The sequence below is a fragment of the Canis lupus genome, chromosome 20 (genome assembly GCF_048164855.1).
Source record: "Canis lupus baileyi chromosome 20, mCanLup2.hap1, whole genome shotgun sequence".
NCBI lineage: Eukaryota > Metazoa > Chordata > Mammalia > Carnivora > Canidae > Canis > Canis lupus.
The window spans coordinates 14166016-14188117 of NC_132857.1; the positions used below are offsets into that span (position 1 = coordinate 14166016).

The window sequence follows — 22102 nt, forward strand, 5'->3', positions numbered from 1 at the left end:
AAACATTTGCTATTGTTTTAAGCCTCTAAAATTTGGGAGATTTTGTAAGGTAGCAATAGATAACTAATAAGGAATGGTCCTATCAGCCACACCCCTGAATCTAAAGCATATCATTATCTAATTTTAAATCTATTAGCTCCTATAAACTTCCATTCAGGCAGCCCTGATGACTTAGAGGTTTAGTGCCGCCTTCAACCCAGGGTGTGATTCTGGAGTCCTAGGATCGAGTCCCATGTCAGGCTCCCTGCATGGAGCCTGCTTCTCCCTCTGCCTGTGTCTCTGCCTCTCTCTCTATGTGTCTTTCATGAATAAATAAATAAAATCTTAAAAAACGGGATCCCTGGGTGGCGCAGCGGTTTGGCGCCTGCCTTTGGCCCAGGGCGCGATCCTGGAGACCCGGGATCGAATCCCACGTCGGGCTCCCGGTGCATGGAGCCTGCTTCTCCCTCTGCCTGTGTCTCTGCCTCTCTCTCTCTCTGTATGACTATCATAAATAAATAAAAAATATATTTAAAAAAAATAAAATAAAAAAATAAATATATCATCTTAAAAAAAAAAAAAAAATCTTAAAAAACAACAACTTCCATTCATGTGACTACACCATTTGCTTGAATTAAACTATTTATTGCTTCATCTCATCCTGATTTTTTCCCCTATTCTTTCTATCTGCTTGATCCACAATTATACAGACATTAAAATATATCAAGTTCTGTGTCTCATAGGCCTATTCCTGACTCTATTATCACCACTTAAATGAACAGCATTCTAGCGCCAGTTATCATCACAGCTAAAATGTCCATGAAGTCTAATAAACCTCTCAGACTTAACATGGCTAAAAAAGAACACTCAATTTTCCTTTCCCCTAACCTACTCTTCCCAGTTTTCTAGCACTCTGTCAATGGTATCATCAACTGCTGGTATGCTGAGAAGCCCATACCAAAAACTGAAATCATTTTTGATTCTTTTCTTCTCATAAAATCAACAATGAGGTTCTACCTCCAGAACATAACATGAATTTGTTAACTTCTCTTCATCTCTTTTCCTATCATCCTAAACTAAGCCATCGTCTTTCACCAGGACACTACAAATTGCCTTCTAGCTGTAATCCCTGGTCTATAAATATTCACTTACAGGTCTTTGCATGACGTATTTTAGGTCTCTTGAGTAAATACCTAGAAACGAGATTGCTGAGTCATATGCTAATTACCTATTTAAATTTTTTTTTAATTTTTATTTATTTATGATAGTCACAGAGAGAGAGAGAAAGAGGCAGAGACACAGGCAGAGGGAGAAGCAGGCTCCATGCACTGGGAGTCCGATGTGGGACTCGATCCCTAGTCTCCAGGATCGCGCCCTGGGCCAAAGGCAGGCACCAAACCGCTGCGCCACCCAGGGATCCCCTACCTATTTAATTTTATAAGAAATTGCCAAATTATTTTCCATTTTGCATTCCCACCAGTGATATATGAGAGTTCCAGTTTTCCACATCTTTAGTACTTGGTTTCTTTCTCTTTTTTTAAGCCATTCTAGTTGGTGTGTAGTATCCTTTGTTTTCTTTTTAGCTGAGACAAAATTCACATACAATGAAATGTACAAATCCTAAATTTTCAATGAGTTTGATAAAAACGCATGCTTATGTAACCAAGATGTAGAACATTTCCATTACCTTACTTAATTCCCTAGTAACCCCCTTCCAACTAGTTTCTAACCAATCAGGCAGCCACTTCTGATTGCTATCACCATGGATTAGATTAGTTTTACTTTTTCTTAAACTTCATAAAAGGAATAGTATAACATACACTGTTTTGTGTCTGGTTGGTTTTGCTTAACATGCAATGGTTTGAAGAATCATCCGTGTTATTCCATGTATCAGTAGTTCTTTATTTTTATTGCTGAATAATATTTTATCGTATGAACATATCACAATTTGTTTATCCATTCACCTTTTGATAGACTTTTGGGTTGTTTCCAGCAATTCCATTCCTTGGTATTTACACAGGAGAAATGAAAGCATATGTCCACAAAAAGACAGTAATAGCCTGCCTCCTCTCTTGATCCACTACAATTCATTTTCCATATAGCAGCTAGAGGGATCTTTTAGATAAATTACTCAAATCCCATCACTCTTCTGCTTAATACCCTTTAGTGATTTCCTATCCCACTTAGGAGAAAACACAAAACCCCCACCATGTCTTTTGAACCCAGACATCACTGATTTTCAACCTCTGGGAACTTTTGACGGCTGGACCCAACCTCAGACTAAGTGAATGAGAATCTCTGGAGGAGGGCCCCACATAGTTTTTAAAGCTTCCCAGGAGATTCTAACAGGCCTCCCTGTTTTTGAGGTCCTGCCAGCATAACCTGGCTCCTGGCTTTCTCCCTTTATCTCATACCACTCTCCCCTTAGGGTGCTATAGTCCAGCCACACTGGCCTCTTTTCAGCCCTCTGAACACAGCAATTTCATTCCTACCTCAGGGGCTTTGTACCAGTGTTTCTTCTGCCTGGAATGTTCTTTAGATCTTAGTGTGACTGGTTCTTTCTTGTGATTCAGGTCTCAGCTAAAATGTCACCTGCTTAAAAAAAAAAAAGTCACCTGCTCAAAGGGGCTTTTCCTGCCCACTCAGTCTACAGAAGCCATACTCTAGCATGTAAACTTGTTCAAATACTCTACATTATATCACACGTACTTCTAACACTGTCTTATTCATGTACTTTTTGTATGTGTTAATTGTATGCATCCCCTCTCTAGAATGTAAATCCTATGAGAATAGGACCTTGCCAATCTTGCTCTCCACAGTATCCCTAGTATTTATAATCATGTCTGGCACATAATAAGGGCTTAAAAAATATTTGCTGAGGGGTCACCTGGGTGGTTCAGTGGTTGAGCGTCTGCTTTCAGCTCAGGTCATGATCCTGGAGTCCTGGGATCCAGTCGGCACTGGGCTCCCTACATGGAGCCTGCTTCTGTGTCTGCTTCTGTGTCTCTGCTTCTCTCTCCATGGCTCTCATGAATAAATAAATAAAATCTTAAAAAAAAAGAAATATTTGCTGAAAGCACAAAAGAATGCATGTATGAAACGTGCATGGTACGCGGAAGATAGGGCAAAAATCCAGATTCTTGTAACTTTGTTTCCCCTATGTGTGTTAGCATGAGGTAGTTGATTTACAGGGAAAAGGAGAGATTCTAGCCTAAGGAGATTAAATCCAGGTACTTGAGTACATTAGGACTAAAGGCAGAGGTGGTTTTTGGTTTCTACAATCTTATCTTTAGCCCTAACTTGATGCCGTGCACATCATAGGCACTCAGTGATTATATTTCTATTAACAGTGAAGTGACTATGATCAGCTTTGAGGGGCTTGAGGGGATGTTGGGAGGAGGGGGTATGAGGTGTAGTGTGTGAGTGGGGATTAGGGGACCATGAGAAAGGAGACTGAAGTGTATTTATGCCTTTATCCTCACTTTAGGGAACTGTTACCAATTCAAAGCATGAAATTCAATTTACTCTATGCTAGCCAATTGGATTTCAAAACAATGTTCTACTCTATATGTGATTTCTCTTTATAAACAGGGCAATATGTTAAAGCAATGTTTCAAAGAAATTTAAAAATAATAAAAAAGGAAAAGAATCATATTAGGAAGGAGAGAGGAGGGAACAAGGAAGAATTTAGGAACACCTTTGTGTAGATGTAATACTAAGCACGTTCAGGCATTTATTTATTTATAAATGTAACTACATGAAATAAATGTAATAATACCCATTTTACTGATGAGGAAATGGAATGAAATTTAGAGAAAAGTTACTTCTCTTTTAAATATTCTTACGATTTATCTGTTATAAGATTGGATAAAAATATACAAGATATACTCATTAAATATATAGATGACATTAACAGTGGAAAAGCCACCTAATGCTAGCATGATAGACCAAATGTTCAAACTGATCTTGTCAGGCTAGAATGGTTGACTAAAACCAAAGGTTAAATACAATACAGTGGATAAAATGTAAATCCTGTAGTTAGCTACACGGGTACAGAAAGTTTAGCTGGAGGGTTTTTTTTTTTTTAATTTGATTTATTTATCTGAGAGAAAGAGAGCACACGAGTGGGGGGTGAAGGGGTGGGGGACAGAAGGGGAGGGAGAAGCCGACTCCCCACTGACCTAGGAGCCCCACACAAGGTTGATCCTAGGACCCTGAGATCATGACCTGAGCTGAAGGCAGATGCTTAACTCACTGAGCCACCCAGGCACCCCTGGAGTTTTTGTAAAAAAAAATAAAACTGTCAGAATGTGTAAAATAAAAATGCAAGAAACAAAGAGTGAAGGTGAGTTGTAGAGAAAAAAGAAACCTCCACACACTGTTGGCAGTTATGTAAACTAGTGCAGCCACTGTGGAAGACAGTGTGGAGGTTCCTCAAAAAGTTAAAAATAGGATTACCTATGATTCAGCAATTGCACTATTGGGTATTTACCCCCAAAATACAAAAACACTAACTCAAAGGAATACATGCACCCTTATGTTTGTTGCTGCATTATTTACAATAGCCAAACTGTGGAAGCACGTGTCCGTTGATCGATGAATGGATAAAGAAGTGTGATATGTGTACATATACTGAAATATATATACATATATATAATGGAATATTATTCAGCCATTAAAATGTGGAAATCTTGCCATTCACAATGACATGGATGGAGCTAGAGAGCATAATGCTAAGTAATGTAAGTCAGAGAAAAACAAATACCATAAGAGTTCATTCATATGTGGCATTTAAGAAACAAAACAAATGAACAAAGGAAAAGAGAGAGAGAGAGAGAGAGAGAGAACTCAAGAAACAGACCCTTAACTATAGAGAACAAACTGATGGTTGCCAGAGGGGAAGTGGGTCCGGGGGATGGATGAAATAGGTGAAGGGGATGAAGGGTACACTTATCATATCGTGATGAGCACGCAATACTGTTTAGAATTATTGAATCACGGGATCCCTGGGTGGCGCAGCGGTTTGGCGCCTGCCTTTGGCCCAGGGCGCGATCCTGGAGACCCGGGATCGAATCCCACGTCGGGCTCCCGGTGCATGGAGCCTGCTTCTCCCTCTGCCTGTGTCTCTGCCTCTCTCTCTCTGTGTGTGACTATCATAAATAAATAAAAATTTTAAAAAAATTAAAAAAAGAAAAAAAGAATTATTGAATCACTATATTGCACATCTGAAACTAATATAACACTGTGTGCTAACTATACTGGAATTAAAATTAAAAACTTACATTGGGGATGCCTGGGTGGCTCAGTTGGTTAAGCATCTGCCTTCAGCTCAGGTGATGATCCCAGAGTCCTGGGACCGAGCCTGTCTGTGTCGGGCTCCCTGTTCAGCAGGGAGTCTGCTTGTCCCTCTCCCTCTGCGTGCCACTCTGCCTACTTGTGCTCTCTCTAGGTCAAATAAATAAAATCTTAAAAAAAAAAAAAAAACTTGTATTTAATCCTCCCTCTTTACAGCATTAATGGAATACACATAATTCATCCCATTTTTATAGATGAGAAAACTTAGGTGTAGAAAATCTAAGTGATGTTCTTCAGAGCAGACAGCTAGTGAAGTTAGCAGCACCCCACCCCACCCCAGCAGTCTGACCTGGAGCACATGCTCTTACCCACTGTACCTTCCACCCTAGCTGTTTCTTTTAGAGCTTCCTCTTCCTTTGCTCATTCCTCAAGTGTCTGTGTTCCTGAGTCCAGTCCTCAACTCTTAGCTCATCTTACTGTATTGCCCCTCTGGTGACATGAGACTTCCACTGAAACGTCTATACTGATGAATCCTATAGCTGCCCCGATAGTTGCTTATCCAATAGCACTTACCCTTCCACTTTCTTCCTTATTAGTAGATGCCTCTATGAGCTTCAGGGGAGGCTAGACCCAGCTGCAATCTTGGCCCCAGAGAGTGAAGCATGAGTGGTTTAAACCAAACTTTCTAGAGACTGATTTAAGCACTGGGGGACAGTCAACTGAGAGACTTTTGTAAAAAGTTATCTTAGCTCTCTCTTTTTTTTTTAATTAAAAAAATTTTTTTAATATTTATTTATTTTTTTATTGGAGTTCAATTTGCCAACATATAGCATAACACCCAGTGCTCATCCCACCAAGTGCCCCCCTTAAGTGCCCATCACCCAGTCACCCCAACCCCCCATCTTAGCTCTTAAACACAATATTCATTAACTGATCATTTGTCTTCTCTCACACAGTTGTGTCTGCCTATGTCTAGAATTAAGGTAGCCATCTTGGAGACCTTAAAATTTTCAGGAATGTGAAGGGCTCTTGAGAACAAAATGTTTGAGAACTATTGCCTAGTCAGTGCCAGCATCATCCCTCAACAGGATTTATTTGAACAATTTCTGAATGGTTCTTCTGCTGCTGATTTGTCCATGGCCAATCCCAATAAACCCACTCCCTACCTTGCTTCCAAGGTGATCTTACTAAATGCTAATCAGATCTCTGTTTAATCCTTCAATGGCTCCCTGTTTCTTTCAGTTTAGCATCTAACACCCTACTTGTCTCATTTAATTTCTTTCTCTCCCTTCACACATATCGTTCACCCCCAGCCATTCACAGTTAATTGCAGTTTCCAGTCAGAAATGATACTGGTTGTTTCTATGCCTTCCCACCTGCTCTTTTTTGTTTTTTTGTTTTTTGTTTTTGGCTTTGGACCAGAGGACATTTATACTTCAGTGAATTGGTTACATAGGTGATGGAAAAACTAAGAAGTCAATAGGGATGGTGAGGCAACCAGAGATGAGCAACAATAGCAAGCCACTACCAATAGCAAGTCTTAGGGCTGGAGGAATAAGAGGAGGAAGTGGTGTCACCAGATCCCATGGGTCAGGGTTACCCAGGGAAATCTTTTTTTTTTTTTTTTTTAATTTATTTATGATAGTCACACAGAGAGAGAGAGAGAGAGAGAGAGAGGCAGAGACACAGGCAGAGGGAGAAGCAGGCTCCATGCACCGGGAGCCCGACGTGGGATTCAATCCCGGGTCTCCAGGATCGCGCCCTGGGCCAAAGGCAGGCGCCAAACCGCTGCGCCACCCAGGGATCCCTACCCAGGGAAATCTTGAACCATGGTAGATCTGGGACCATGCAAGACCCAAGCCTTGGCAATGGTGCCTTCCAAAGTTAGGGTTCCCCACCTGCTCTTAAGTCAGACCTGTCACACACTATCCTCTCATTCTCTAGCTAGCTAACTCCTACCTGTCCTTTAAAATTCAGCTCCTGGGTGATTTTCTACAGGAAGCTGTCTCTGGGCCCACAGTATAATTTACCTGTCCCTCTTTTGTGCTTGCAAAGCACCATTTACCAAAGTGATCATCAGAAAGTACCGTGACCACTGGTTTGTCCAGTTTTCCCACTTGATAATAAACTCTTTGAGGGTTGATGTGGCATCTCTTTATATTGCTTGAGCCCAGGACAGTTTCTGACTACAGTGTTGGGAGCTATTGTATGTCCTCAGAAAATGTTCTGTGAATACATTAATGAACTCTAACATAATTTGCTTCTGGGATGTTTCGTTTTCTGAAGCCTTTACTTTCCTTTTTCTGTGTTCAAGGCCTGGACTGTTCAGGACCTTTTGCTTCACACCTCTTTTCCAGTGTCTTCTGTGGGGCTTGAGAGGAAATGTTATGTGGCCTCTTAACCGCATCTTAATACCTGGGGGTGTATAGCAATGCTTTCTGGGGTCCCAGCCTTATGGTCCCCTTCAAACTCTGCTTCCTGGAGTGGAGGCCTCAGTGGTTTCTTCCTGAGTCTCATGCTTGGAATACTGAAATTTAATTTTATCAAATCACCTTCTAAAAGAAGCCAGAAAAAAATGTTTTCCTGTTTTGTCAGTCTTCTACCTTTTGTGCTTTTTCAGACCTTTTTTCTTTCACTTTGGATAAAAATAATAGGTAGCAAAGGCTTAGTGTTTCGGAATCCCTTCTTTGCTTTTAGATACGACCATTAATATTAGTGCCTTGCCTTGTGTTTGCAACAGTCTGTATATGCACAAGTACTAAGAAAAGCTTTTAGAGAGTAGGAAGACAATGAGCATGGTATAAAGATGAATAAAGTAGATACTTTATTGAGATAAAAATCACATACCACAGCATTCAATCACTTAATGCGTACAAATCCGTGGTTTTTAGTATATTCACAGATGTGTGCAACCATCACCGTAATTAAACATTTGCATCGGGGATCCCTGGGTGGCTCAGCGGTTTAGCGCCTGCCTTCAGGCCAGGGCAAGATCCTGAAGTCCCAGGATGGAGTCCCACATCGAGCTCTCTGCATGGAACCTGCTTCTTCCTCTGCCCATGTCTCTGCCTCTCTCTGTGTATCTCTCACAAATAAATAAATAAAATCTTAAAAAAAAAGTTTGCATCACCTCCAAAAGACACCTTGTACTCTTTATTTATCTTTTTTTTTTTTTTTTTTCCCCCAGCAAAAGTGGCTCAACTTTATTACAGGGAAGCTAGGGAGGAGCGGGGCAAGTGAGGGTCTCTGTCAGGAACTGCCATCGCTGAGCAAGACTGCCAGGCCACACGTCTATTTGGAAGGCAGGAGAAGATCAGTGTCCTGCTCCCTTTGGTCCATCATGGGCCCAAGGGACCAGGCCCTCACTACTTGGGGCTGAGGTAGGAAACAGTCTTTCCTGTTTTCTCCAGGGTCTCCAGCAGGAGGATGTCCACGCTGTGTTCAGAGTTGATGCAGACCTTCTTGTTGGGCAGGTCAATGTCAAACTCAACTCCTCCCAGCTTGTTGAGCACCCGACTGACCGTGTTAGAGCATCCTTCACAGGTCATGTCCACAGAGAACTCGTGCTTCGGCATGACTGTGGGGATGGCTGGTGGTGGTGGCAGTGGCGGCGGCAGCGACGCTTCTCACCTTGTACCCTTTTTTTTTCACCTTGTACCCTTTAGCTAACAGCACCCCCCCCCCCAACTGCCTGCCTCCCTCCTTTGCCCCCATCAGCCTTAATACTACAAATCTACTTTCTGTCTCTATAGGCTGTCCTGTTCTGGACTTTCATTGGAGTAGAATCATAGGATAGCATAGAATCTGGAGGGCTGGCTTCTTTCACTTTGCATAATGCTGTCAAAGTCCATCCATGTTCTAGCATGTGTCAGCAGTACTCCATTGTGTCGGACAGTCCTTTCAAACACCAGAACTGGACAGGCCCAGCACTGCCACTGGAGCCATCAGAGCCAACCCATCTGTTTCACTTCGGTGAGGTTTTCATCTGCAGTGGTTCCTTGCTGGCCATCTCACTGGTGCCTGCTGTGTATGCCTCTTCACCTAAGCAACCACTATCAGCTGGCATTGAGCCTTTCGTGAAGACTGGAAACTAAAAAAATCAGAATTATAGACTGAATCCTCCAAACCGTTTTATGACTTTGAGCAACAGATGTCATAAGAAAACCGCCTCAGACTGTTTCTTCATAAGTTCTAGTAGATTTCCTAAGTATATCCAGCAGGAAAGTCCAGGCTAGGAATAGGCCTAGAGCTTATATGAATGTAGTGGTTATTAATTTAGTCGTTCTCAGTGTGTTCCCTCAAACGGGTAACATCAGCAGCACGTGGGAAACTTGAGAGAAATGCAGATTCTCAGGCAGAGCCTGGATTCGCTGAATCAGACATTTGAGGAGTGGGGCCTAGTAAATCTGTGTTTCAACAAGCCTCCAGGTGATCGTGATCCACACTGAAGTTTGAGAACCACCGATTCATTAACTGGTATACTACTGTCGGCATTGGCAGATGAATGCAAATTACTGACGCATACTCTGTTTTGTATCAGGTGTATATACCTGATAGATGACGGAGAACACCATTTGTGGACTAAAAGGCAGATCGTGATATATATCTGCTGAATTTCTCTGCATTGATATGACAGCTGATTATTCCCCATCTCCTCCGTTTCCTTTTAAACATGTTTTGATAAAAAATGTACTTTAAAAAATCCTAATTAACTTGTCTTTATAGAGTTCATTTCCACATCAGATTGAGATGATCTTACCGGCGGCATCCTTAGAAGATGGTATTTCTACAAATCTTGGTTCCAAAAAATTAATTCTTACAAGCACACAGGTCTCCAGAGATTGCTTTTCTGAGTGAATGTTTTGTCAGCACAGAGACAATATCAGGCAGTGCATTTTTAAGGCAATTGGTAACATGATGCCCGTATTGATGAAATACCCACGAGTTCACTTTGGACACGCCAGGGACTTTATCTATTCTGTTGTTAAGACCAAACACTTTTTAGATATTCTGAGGATAGTCATTATCTCTTTCAGGAAGAGCACAAGAATGGTTTATTCTTAGTTAATCTGAATAGATTTGATTCATTGTTAGCAATTTTGAAATTTTGCTAAAATGTGCCTTAAATACTTAGATAAAAGTATAATTCTGATAAAAGCAATTTACTAAAATTCACTATTGTGTGGTTCTTTTGAAATAGTAGCCATTATTTCCTCAGCCTCTGTTTTCATTTTGCTTTAAATACTATTAAAAGTGATTCTTAAAAAGGCTTAGACACACAGAATCATGACATGTGGTACTTGCCATATACAGTCTTGCACTGCTAATTATCACTTCATGTATCTGCGTCATCCCTCAACTAGATTTACCCTCCTGGAGGGCAATAAAAATCTCTTAATACATATTTGTTTGCCTTCATTCTGTGTACCATAGACATCCATTAGATATGCATGTATTGATTGATAGGAATGTGAAACACTCATTCCTCTTGTCAGGAATAGAAATTCTCTCAAATTAGGTCAGTCAAGAACAGATAACAATAGACACTTCATAGATGTCCAAGGACCTAAGCAAAGTACACCCAGACCATATGAGACATGGAACTGGGTGATCAAGACCCAAGGCTAGTCTTTCTTCCTGGGACCGTGTGGCTTCAGATCTGTGCTTCTATCTGTGTCTTTCCTTCTTTTTTTTTTTTTTAAGATTTCATTTATTTATTCATGAGAGAGAGAGAGAGAGAGAGAGAAAGGTAGAGAGAGGCAGAGACACAGGCCGAGGGAGAAGCAGGCTCCCTGCAAGGAGCCTGATGTGGGACTCAATCCTGGATCCCGGGATCATGCCCTGGGCCAAAGGCAGACACTCAACCACTGAGCCACCCAGGCGTCCCTGTGTCCCTCCTTTGTCAAGATTCTTTAGTAGACTGGCCTTTTTACTGTGGTACTTTCATTCTAAAATATGAATAAAAATATGAACATATGTGATTTTTGCTTGTCATGGACCTCCCCAACTATTTTATTTTATTTATTTTTTATTTTTTTAAAGATTTTATTTATTTATTTGACAGAGAGAGAGAGAGAGAGAGAGCACAATAAGGGGGAGTGGCAGGCAGAGGGAGAAGGAGAAGCAGACTTCCCACTGGGTAGGGAGCCCAATGTGGGGCTCTGCCCAGGACTCTGGGATCATCACCCAAGCCAAAGGCAGATGCCCAACTGATTGAGCCACCCAGGCACCCTGCTACCCAACTATTTTAGATCAAGAGCCCATCAGCATGTAATTGGTTCAGTTTTAGAGGCCTCGTTTCAAATTTCTAGAGACCTTATCTGATCAGGGTAATGTTCAGTTCTAATACAATCACCTGTGAGTAGGGAGTACAAGTTGTTGAGGAATCACGTAGTATGTAGAGCTGTCTTTTCAGGAACTGTGAGTGAACAGGGCCACTAAGAATGGATCATGGTCAAGGGAGTGCGAGCTGGTGCATCTATTCCAATTTTATACTATAACCTAGAACTCCAACAAGTGTGCAAAAGTTAGGCATTAGATATAACTAAGGTCATAGATAAACTTCTTTCTTTTTTTTTTAATTAAAGATTTTATTTATTTATTCATGAGAGACACAGAGAGAGGCAGAGACATAGCCAGAGGGAGAGGCAGGCTTGCTGGGGTGGGGGTGGGGGGGGCGGCTAATGCAGGACTCGATCCTAGGACCCCAGGATCATGACCTGAGCCAAAAGCAGACACTCAACTGCTTAGCCACCCAGGCACCCCAATAAACTTCTTTCTTAATCTATATCAGGGGCTAGCAACTATGGCCCTTGGGTCAAATCCAGCCTGTGGTCTGTTTTTATAAGAACTAAGAATGGCTTTTCCATGAAAAAGAAGAGGTAACAGAGATTTTTAAGTGACAAAACTTCAGATATTTACTCTCTGGCCCTTTACAGAAAAAGTCTGCCAACCTTTAGATGAGCTTTCTTTTTTCATTCATTTCATGAATATTCACTGAATATCTACTATATTCTAGGCACTCCTCTAACTGTTGGAGATGCTGTGACATCACAAGACAAAAATAGTTCCTGCCCAGGAGTTTAGATTCTATTGTAGGTGAGAAGAGACCAACAATAAGCGCATATATCAATAAATAGGACAATTTCAAATTACAAATGCTGTGAAAAAATAAACAGGAGATACTAGTAAAGGGAAAATAACTGGAGAAGGAGACAAGTTGGTCAGAGCGATCCTATCTGTGGAGAGGACACTTATGCTAAGACCTAAAGGTCAGGAAAGAATCAGTTATAGGAGGTGAGCATGACAGCCAGAGGAAATGAGGGCCAAGTCCCTGAGGCAGACGGACGTTTGGCTTAGTCAAAGAACCCCAAACAGGCCATTGGTGTTCAGGTGGGACGTTAGGAAATGAAGTTGGGAGATAGATGGGGTCAGATCATATATGGCCTTGGAAGGAAGCTATTGAAGATAACATGCTCTCATGAATGACACGATCACATGGAGTTGCAAAAATATTCCTCTGACTTGGGGTGCCTCGCTCGCTTAGTTGTTAGAACAGCAACTCTTGATCTCAACTCTTGATCTCAGGTCATAAGTTTGAATCCCATGTTGGGCATAGAGATTACTTAAAAAATTCCCTTGCTGCCATGAAATAGATTATAAAGAAACAAGAATAAATTCGATTTAAGATCATTGTAAGATTATTTAACCTCTATTTAAGGATATTGGACCGATTCAAGTGAGACATGATTGTGATTTAGACGAGAATGGTGCAATGGAAATGGAGAAGAATGAATGAATGAAGCTATTTTGAAGGAAGAATTAATGAGGCTAATGGACTGGATGGGAGAAGAGGAATCACAGCTTTCTGTTTGAGCAGCTGGGTGGATAGTGGGGTTTGTCACTTTCTCCAGATCATGTTTCGGTAAATGAGGGAGTCTCCAGAAGTAAGAATGTTGTTTATGCATTAGGAAGTTTCAAAGCCAGAAAAAACATTCTCAATGTTGAATTTTCTTAACTTTTGCATATGTATTTGTCTACAAGGGATAAATGAACAAAAAGTACTTTTTTGGCAAACTCTGGACTATCCTTAGAAAATTCTCTTCTTCAGAGTAATAACTTGTGTGTGCTGACAGTGTAATGATCTCTCAGGGCTGCCATTTGGTCCCATGATTTTGTCACTCTGTGTCTCCCATAGGAAGAATGCTGTGAAAAGCCAGAGAACCATTGGTCCCTGTCCAATAGGGCATGCCTGGCCCTTTCCCTCTTCCCCATCAAGGACTATGTGCAAGATGAGAACCAGCATCAGCCTACAGATGCTGAGATTTGTTTTGAAGCATTTAAAGAGGAAGCAAATGCTCAGGGGAGGCTTTAAGTTTCTTTCTACTTACAGAAGTTGAATTGCAAGAGCTTTCTCTTTACCATTAATCACCAGGTCTAGTGTGAAGCGAGCCAACTTCAGAGAGTTAGTTAAAAGAGGTGACTAATGACTCCACTCTCTCCTTATCTCACTCTCTCTTCAGGTTTGATCTCTCTAGACACTCAGGCTGCACTTACTGGCTCTCACAAGACTTCCAGTGTACTGCGGTATCCAGGGAGTTCTATGTTTAAAGAGGCCTGTCCTGTAGCCCCATCCAACCAGCTGATGGGGAACTTCAGTGCCTAATTTGGGCTGTGAACAGGGCCTAGGGTGGAAGAGCAAGTATACTAGGTCTCTATAAATGTCTGTGTTCACCTTGATGGTTTAGGCATGACCTAGAAAACCTGGGAGGTCCTCACCATTTTTTTTTTTTTAAGATTTATTTATTTATTCATTCAGAGAGAGCGAAGAGAGAGGCAGAGACACAGGCAGAGGGAGAAGCAGGCTCCATGCAGGAAGCCGGATGTGGGACTCGATCCCTAGTCTCCAGGATCACACCCGAGGCTGCAGGCGGCGCTAAACCGCTGAACCACCGGGGCTGCCCGGTCCTCACCATTTTAGTCTAACAATTTGACCATTAACAATTTGACCCTTATTATACAGAATCTTTTCTTTAAGATTATAATTATTTATTTATGAGAGACACAGAGCGGGGGGGAGGGGGCAGAGACACAGGCAGAGGGAGAAGCAGGCTCCATGCAAGGAGCCCAACGTGGGACTCGATCCCAGGTCTCCAGGATCACGCCCTGGGAGGAAGGTGGTGCTAAACCGCTGAGCCACCCAGGCTGCCCCCAGAATCTTTTTTGAAGTTAGTTCTACAAGTTTGCTTTTGGTCTGCACTCACTGAGTCCTGTAATAGCTTATTTTAGAAATAAGCTTTCATGGTTATCCCTATTGTTCCAGCTTCAGTGATCAAAACATCCAAGACTATGTTTTGATTCCACTTCTTTCTATTATGGCTCTGAGTCTTAGATTATACTAAGCAATTATTAGTTACTTCGAATCCACAGTTTCACTGTGTAACCCCTGATTATAACCAAGTATTACTCTCTTAATGATATGCCAGTGGAGCTAGTTGTTCAAATCACATATATCTCCCATGATGTCTACTCTCCTTCACAAACATGGGGCTCCCTCTATTCCCCTCCACCATGGCTGCACACTTCCAGGAGGCCCTTTGCCAGCATCCAGTCAGATACCTCTTCAGTAATGAAGTCAATAGGAAAAAATAAAGGATGGAAATATAACCACTTAATGCCAATGAATTTGTTTAACTACTTAAGGCTGTATCTCAAAGTATAAGTATGTTGCACTGTGTTTTGTAAAGTACTGCTTATAATTCATTGAGCTTTCAAAATAACTCTTTCCTATTAAGCTTGCATTGAGAAGTGGGGTTAATTTGCCAGAGTACTTTTTTGTGATAATTACAGGACTTGCAGATTAGCATGAGTGAATTGGCAAGGTTCTGTAGCTAATAAAAATACGCACAAAAATTGTAACATTCAACTGCTTCAAGATTCCTTGAGGAAAAAATTAAGCATTCCTGATAGGCCAGTTTTGAGTTCAAGCTAGCACATTAATACATACTTAGGGAGAGATACTTTTCAAATGACATGGTCCAACTTTCCCCATAATAAAAGACACAGTTCTGCTATTCAAAGATTTGAAACTAAAATAGGTGAAATAATAAAAGATAAATTTCATGAACTAGAAGACATTTTTTAAAAAGATTTTATTTATTCACTCATGAGAGACAGAGAGAGAGAGAGAGAGAGAAAGGCAGCAGGCTCCATGCTGGGAGCCCCGTGCAGGATCCGATCCCGGGACTCCAGGATCATGCCCTGGGCCAAAGGCAGGCACCAAACCGCTGAGCCACCCAGGGATCCTTAAAAGACATTTTTAAAAAATTAAGTAAATGGGATGTGAGGGATAATTATTTTGCCAGCTAGGCTATATAGCTCTTTATTAGAACCATATGTGAAATATAGTAATATTGCACTGAACTCTAGGCACATATGACCATTAATTCAATAATCATTTGTTAAGTACTTACTGGGTATCAGGCACCATGCTAGGCACTGGAGATGAAAGTCTCAACAGGGAATCCTGTCTGAACACTGTGCTCAGAGATCTGATAACTAGATTTCCAATGGTAATTACTTCTGATCAATTAAAGCTATCATTTTAATTGCATTGGTTGAACTTTGAAGATAGCAAAGGAATGGGTCCACTGTTCTAACATTTAGAAGCTACTGGCTATCAGTATATACTACTGGCCAATTCTCAGCTGGCTTGGGAGTCTCTTCAAGTTTCAATTAGTTATATATAGTTATATTATCTACTCAAGGGTTCTAAGGCAACTGCCTTCAACTTTGGCAAGCTTACTCATAACACCGAAGAGGGGAAAGAAAAACTTTCTGTGTCTCTGAGCAAAGATCTCTTCTGTGTTTAGCAAAAAACAACAACAACAAAAAATGAAAACAAACAAAATAAGGGTGCCCAGGGGGTACAGTTGGTTAAGCATCTGCCTTCCGCTCAGGTCATGATCTCAGGGTCTTGGGATGAAGTGCTGTGATGGACCCCACTTGTGTTCCTTCTTTCTCTTACACACTCTCTCTCTATCAAATAAATAAATAATATTAAACTAAAAAAGGAAACAAACAAAATACTTCCTCAGTTAGAAGGCAGGAAAGAAAAGGGTTTTTGTTATATATAGAGGGGGATGGAAGAATAAATCAGGTCATATTATAAGGTAGTCCATTGACCACTGACTTCATGGCCCTTTCTTAAACAATAGTTTGGTGTTTTGTTTTGTTTTGTTTTTAAGATTTTATTTATTGGAGAGAGAGAGCAAACAAGCAAGAGAGAGTACGAGGGGGTGGGGGTGAGGGGAAGGAGAACCAGACCCCCTGCTGAGCAGGGAGCCTAACACAGGGCTCAATCCCAGGACCCTGAGATCATGACCTGAGCTGAAGGCAGATGCTTAACTAACTGAGCCACCCAGGTGCCCCAAGAACAGTGTTTGAGTCACAGAAAAATTGAGAAGATAGTACCGAGAATTCCCACGTTGCATTTCCACCCCACACTAAACCCCAATTTGCTTTATTAGTGACATCTTCCATTAATATGGTACATGTCAAAATTAATGAACCAATATTGATGTATTAGTAATATCCAAAGCCCTTACTTATGAGACACCCTTAGTTTTTTGCCTGATGTCCTTTTTCAGTTCCAGATACCAAATTATATTTTAGTTCCCATATTTCCTTAGGCTCATTTGGCTGTAACAGTTTCTCAGACTTTCTTTGTTTTTGATGACCTTAATAATTTTGAGGAGTGCTGGTCAGGTATATTGTAGGATGCCTCTCTATTGGAATTTGATTTTTTTTCTCCTCATGATTAGACCAGAGTGTGAGGTGTTGTTAAGAATATCACTGAGTACAGTGCCATTTTTAACATATCATATCAAGGGTACATACTATCAACATGATTTATGACTACTACAGTTGCCCTTGATCACCACATTGAAGTAGTGTCTGTCAACTTTCTAGACTATAAAGTTACTCTTTTTGTTCCCTTTCCATACTACCGTCTTTGAAAAGAAGTCACTAAGTATAGCCCATGCTTAAGGAGTGGGAAATCATGTACCCCTCATTATGGGTTGAGTATTTATATTAATTATTTGGAATTATGCACATGAGCAGAAGAGATTTGTGTCTTCTTCACCACTTACTAATGTACTCAATCATTTATTTATATTAGTATAGACTCTTGGATACTTCTTTGTTGGGTTATAATCTGATACTAGGTTGTTATTTAGGTGCTTGAGTTATTCCAAATTTGGTTCTTGTGAGCACTTCAGTTGGCTCCTGTGACCCTTTGAAAGACACCCCAGAAATACAGGGTGAGTTTTTTTTTTTTTTAGCCCCTCACGACTCCTTTTCATTCTACAAAAGAATCATTACTAGTTTCTAATATTGAGATTCAATCAGAAGGAGAGGTTTTTTTTTTTTTTTCCAGATATCTGGGTTTAGTTTCACAAATCTTGTGACAAAAATGCCATTATTTTAGGCTTATCCAAAGACATATACACTCTCTGCTATGCATCTCCCACCGCTTTCCCTGCCTGGGCATAGAAAGATGAGTTAATCACGTTCTTCAGTATATGGTACATTATCATCACCCTTCTGTGCAAGTTTCTGCCCTTATTCTACTTATTTATTCTCTTATCCCTAGACTCCATTCCCATTTCCCCCCTCTTTTCCACTTCCTCTCCCTGCCCCAGCCAGGAAACTATTTCTAATATAGTTTATGTGTATTTTGGCTATATGCACTTTTGTGAAATGTATATTGTTCTGTGCTCAGGTATTCTTAAGCAAATGGTGTTCTATTATATATTTCATTCTTGATTTACTCATCCATATTTTTAATGTCCACACATGGGGCTACGTGTATATCTGTGCCTTGCCTCTAACTGCTGATTGGTATTCTATATTTCATCTCTTCACTCTCCCATATTGCCTCCTACTGCCCATAATCACAAACAACCCTATAACAAACATCCTTACACCTTGTTGAATGGATCTGTGTGTGACAATTTCTGTGAGATGTATGCCAGGGAGCAGAACTGCTGGATCCTGGAAAACTGTAAACTTAATTTAACTAAATAGAACCAGATTGCTCTCCCAAATTATGATGGTCTACACTTCAACCAGCACCTATCCCACCAATGCTTGGCATTAGTCAGCCAAATTTTTTGAGGATAAAAGTGTAAAGTAATATTTTGTTATTTTCATTTTAATTTCACTAATACCACTACTTTGAGCATTTCTTCCCATGCTTCTTGGACTTTGGGGTTGTGCTTTTGTAAATTGCCAGTTGTAGACTTTGCCATGTTCCCTTTGAGTTTGATGTTATTTTCTTGCTGATTTGTAGGAGTTCCTTGTTTATTTTAGATACTAATCTCAGTTTTAGATAATGCAAATATCTTCTTCATTCTGCATTGTCATATCTTTACTGTATTTTCCTTGAAAATAAATTCTTAACTTTGATATAATCAAATGCATCAATATTTTGCATTGAAATCTTGTTCTAAAAGTCATTACCTAATGATTGCTATTTTTTATACTTGCACTGATGGCATTGTGGACACATACAGAAAGTGTGGCCATATTTTTAAGAGTACGCTGGGGGCTATAAAGAAAAAAATGAAAAGCAAAGGCTAAAAGCAAAATCTTGGACCTGTTTTAAAATAATTTGGTAAAGTAAAAACAAAATGAAAAAAGGGTATAGAAGAAGCAGATATGATAAAATCTTATTAATTTTAAAATTTGAGTGATGACTATGTGAGAGTTCATTGTTCTATTCCACGTTTTTGTTTTTTTTTTTTTTTTTTTTTAAAGTAAGCTCTATGCCCAACATGGGGCTTGAACTCACAACCTTGAGATCAGGAGTCATATGCTCTACCTATTGAGCCAGTCAAGCAACGCTGTTATATTCTACTTTTGATATATTTAGAATTTTTTAACATGAAAACTAAGCTATTTCCTTCCCTTAGGTCAGGAATAGTTTTCTATATTTTCTTTTATTAGCTTTATACTTCCAATGTTCACATTGAGGTCTTTAATCCATTTATGATTTTGGCAGGGATCCACTTACATATTTTCTTATATATACTAAATATAGAGAACAAGTTTCCCCAAAATCATCTGTTACATTTTCTCTTCTTTCTTTCGTGGTACCACAAAATTGGCAATAATTATTTGTATACATCAGTAAATCTCTACTGTCTGCTTTATTAGGTCTAATATGTCCATTCTATTTTATTCCATTCATTGATTTGTTTTTGCATAAATATTATCCTGCTTTTATTATTAATCCTTTTGTTATATTCTAATACACTTTTTTCTTGTTTTGAAAAATTAAGCTGGTTATTCATATGTCTATTGTTTTTAAGATTATTTATTTATTTATTTATTTATTTATTTATTTAACAGAGACAGAGAGAGAACAAGCACAAGCAGGGGGAGCAGCAGAGGGAGAGGGAGAAGCGGGCTTCCCACTGAGCAGGGAGCCCAATGTGGGGCCCAATTCCAGGATCTTGGGATCATTACCTGAGCCAAAGGCAGACACAACTGGCTGAGCCACCCAAGTGCTCCTCATATGTCTTTCCATATAAACTTTAGACATGTTTATTAAGTTCTTTACAAAAAAAGTATTTTAATTAAGATTGAACTGAGTTTATAGATACAATTAGAAAGAACATACAGGTTTATAATTATTTCATATGTCTTTTTCTATCACACGATTTAATAAAGTAATGGCCCTATATCTCTTATATCAGAATCTGGCCAATCTATGTTATTTGTCTATTAAAAAGTAGAATTTAACTGAATAGTAGTAAAAGTAGATAGAACTGGTTTCAAAACACTGAATGAATGGCAAAGAAATCAGATGTTGAGTCATGAAAAGATACTTGTTAAACTCACAATTATTCTTGGTGCTATGCTAGATTTTGTACCCCCCAAAAAAGACATAAGTGCATATGTTACATCAGTTGGAGGCTTACATTTAAATGGGCAACACTGAGTGGGTAAACACGTACAAGATATAGTACAATAAGAACTAAACTAGTCAGTGAATGGACAAATATATTTCTAGCATACAAAAGTGCAGAGTAAATGAATATCAGGGGTGATAAATAAGAGCATGGGAAGAGAGAGGGTAGAGAGCATGAGAAAGTATTAGAAGATATCGTAATTAATTTTTGCCTAAAAGAAAGTGTGTAAAAAGTGTGCAAAGTAAACTACCACATGTATAGAAAAAGGAAAAATGATTATGAATTATTTTTCTTGTATATACATAAAATATCTCTGGAAGAATACACAAAATCTAGTAACATTAGTTGTTTGCAGAAATGGGGATACATGGCTTGGAATGGGAACAAGAGGGAGAAAGATTTCTTACTGTATACACTTTAAAATTTTTAAAAATCTGGATTATGTAAACTATCTATTTAAATGTTTTAAAAATTAAGCTTAAAAACTTAGTGAGGGGCAGCCCCGGTGGCGCAGAGGTTTAGCGCCACCTGCAGCCTGGGGTGTGATCCTGGAGACCTGGGATGGAGTCCCACATCCGGCTCCCAGCATGGAGCCTGCTTCTCCCTCTGCCTGTGTCTCTGCCTCTCTCTCTGTGTCTCTCATGAATAAATAAATAATTTTAAAAATTTTAAAAAAACTTAGTGGGTTAAAAAGAAAATTTCCAGAATATTTATAATATAAAATAGGAAAAACAGGCATGCATGCATACACACTTCTATACATGCACCAAAAGAATTTTGTACCAATAGAGGGAAATGATAGAAGGACCTTAGTTTTGTCTAGTTCCACGAATACAACAATAACTATCATATCATCCTAAATACCCCAGAAATCAATCTGAAAACTGGCAAAACAAACTCCACAACTAAAAGTAGAATAGAAGCCACATCAAAGGAAGTAAGTGTGGAGATGGGGCTTGGGAGAGAAACGGATTGTGCCCATTGTCAGAGAAGGTTGTGCCACAGTCAGAGAAGGTTGAGAGACAGACTGTCACACAGGGGGATGTACAGTGAAAACAAATCCCCATAGCAGTTAGCTTAGAAAGCAAAAGGGCCTGAATTATGTGACTTCTTGCAATGAGGTTTAAAGCCTAGAGTTTTAAAGGTCACTGTGCTTGGCTCTGGGAGAGCCCAGAGGACATTGGGGCTTCTTTTGAAAAAGAGGAGGCTATTTGAAAAAACAGCCTGTAGACTTATAGTGAGGAAACAGAGATCTGAAAAGTGCCTGGGGCACACCAGGGGGAGTTTAGTTGTTCGTCTCAAAGTATATCCTAAAGAGGCAGCATTCATGGAGAAACTCCTCCAGAAACAAAGGAACTGTCGGGTCTCCTGTGGGAACTAGCACAACACCCACACTTGTTACCTAATTTGCTTACACCAAGACTCACTTCCACACCCCAATGGAACTGCCCTTTCCAGTCATATTTACCTCAGTCCCAGTATAGTGGGTCCCCACCCCCAGAAAACCAGCCCAAACCCCTACCAACACTGTGCTATATTCAGGCCATGGATCAAATACTGCCCACAACAGGCAAAGACAGCTTCTGCAGATAACTATTCTGAAAGATAAGGCAAACAGGACACAACAGGAAAGCACATGGAGCACAAATTGGAGAAACTGCAGGAAGTGCCAGGCACTGGGGAACAGGGGGCACTAAACTGCAGAGAAGTGGCACAGAGATTTAGACAAAATGAGAAGATAGAGGAATTTGTCCCAGATGAAAGAACAGGACAAGGCCACAGCCAGAGATCTAAGCAAAATAGATGTAAATAACATGTCTGATGGAGAATTTAAAGAATGATCATAGGAT

At 40.0% G+C, this 22102-nt stretch overlaps 1 pseudogene; it reads right to left on the minus strand.

The window, feature by feature from the left end:
- Positions 1-8639: 8639 nt before the first annotated feature.
- Positions 8640-8852, minus strand: LOC140612050 (copper transport protein ATOX1 pseudogene; annotated as a pseudogene).
- Positions 8853-22102: the final 13250 nt, after the last annotated feature.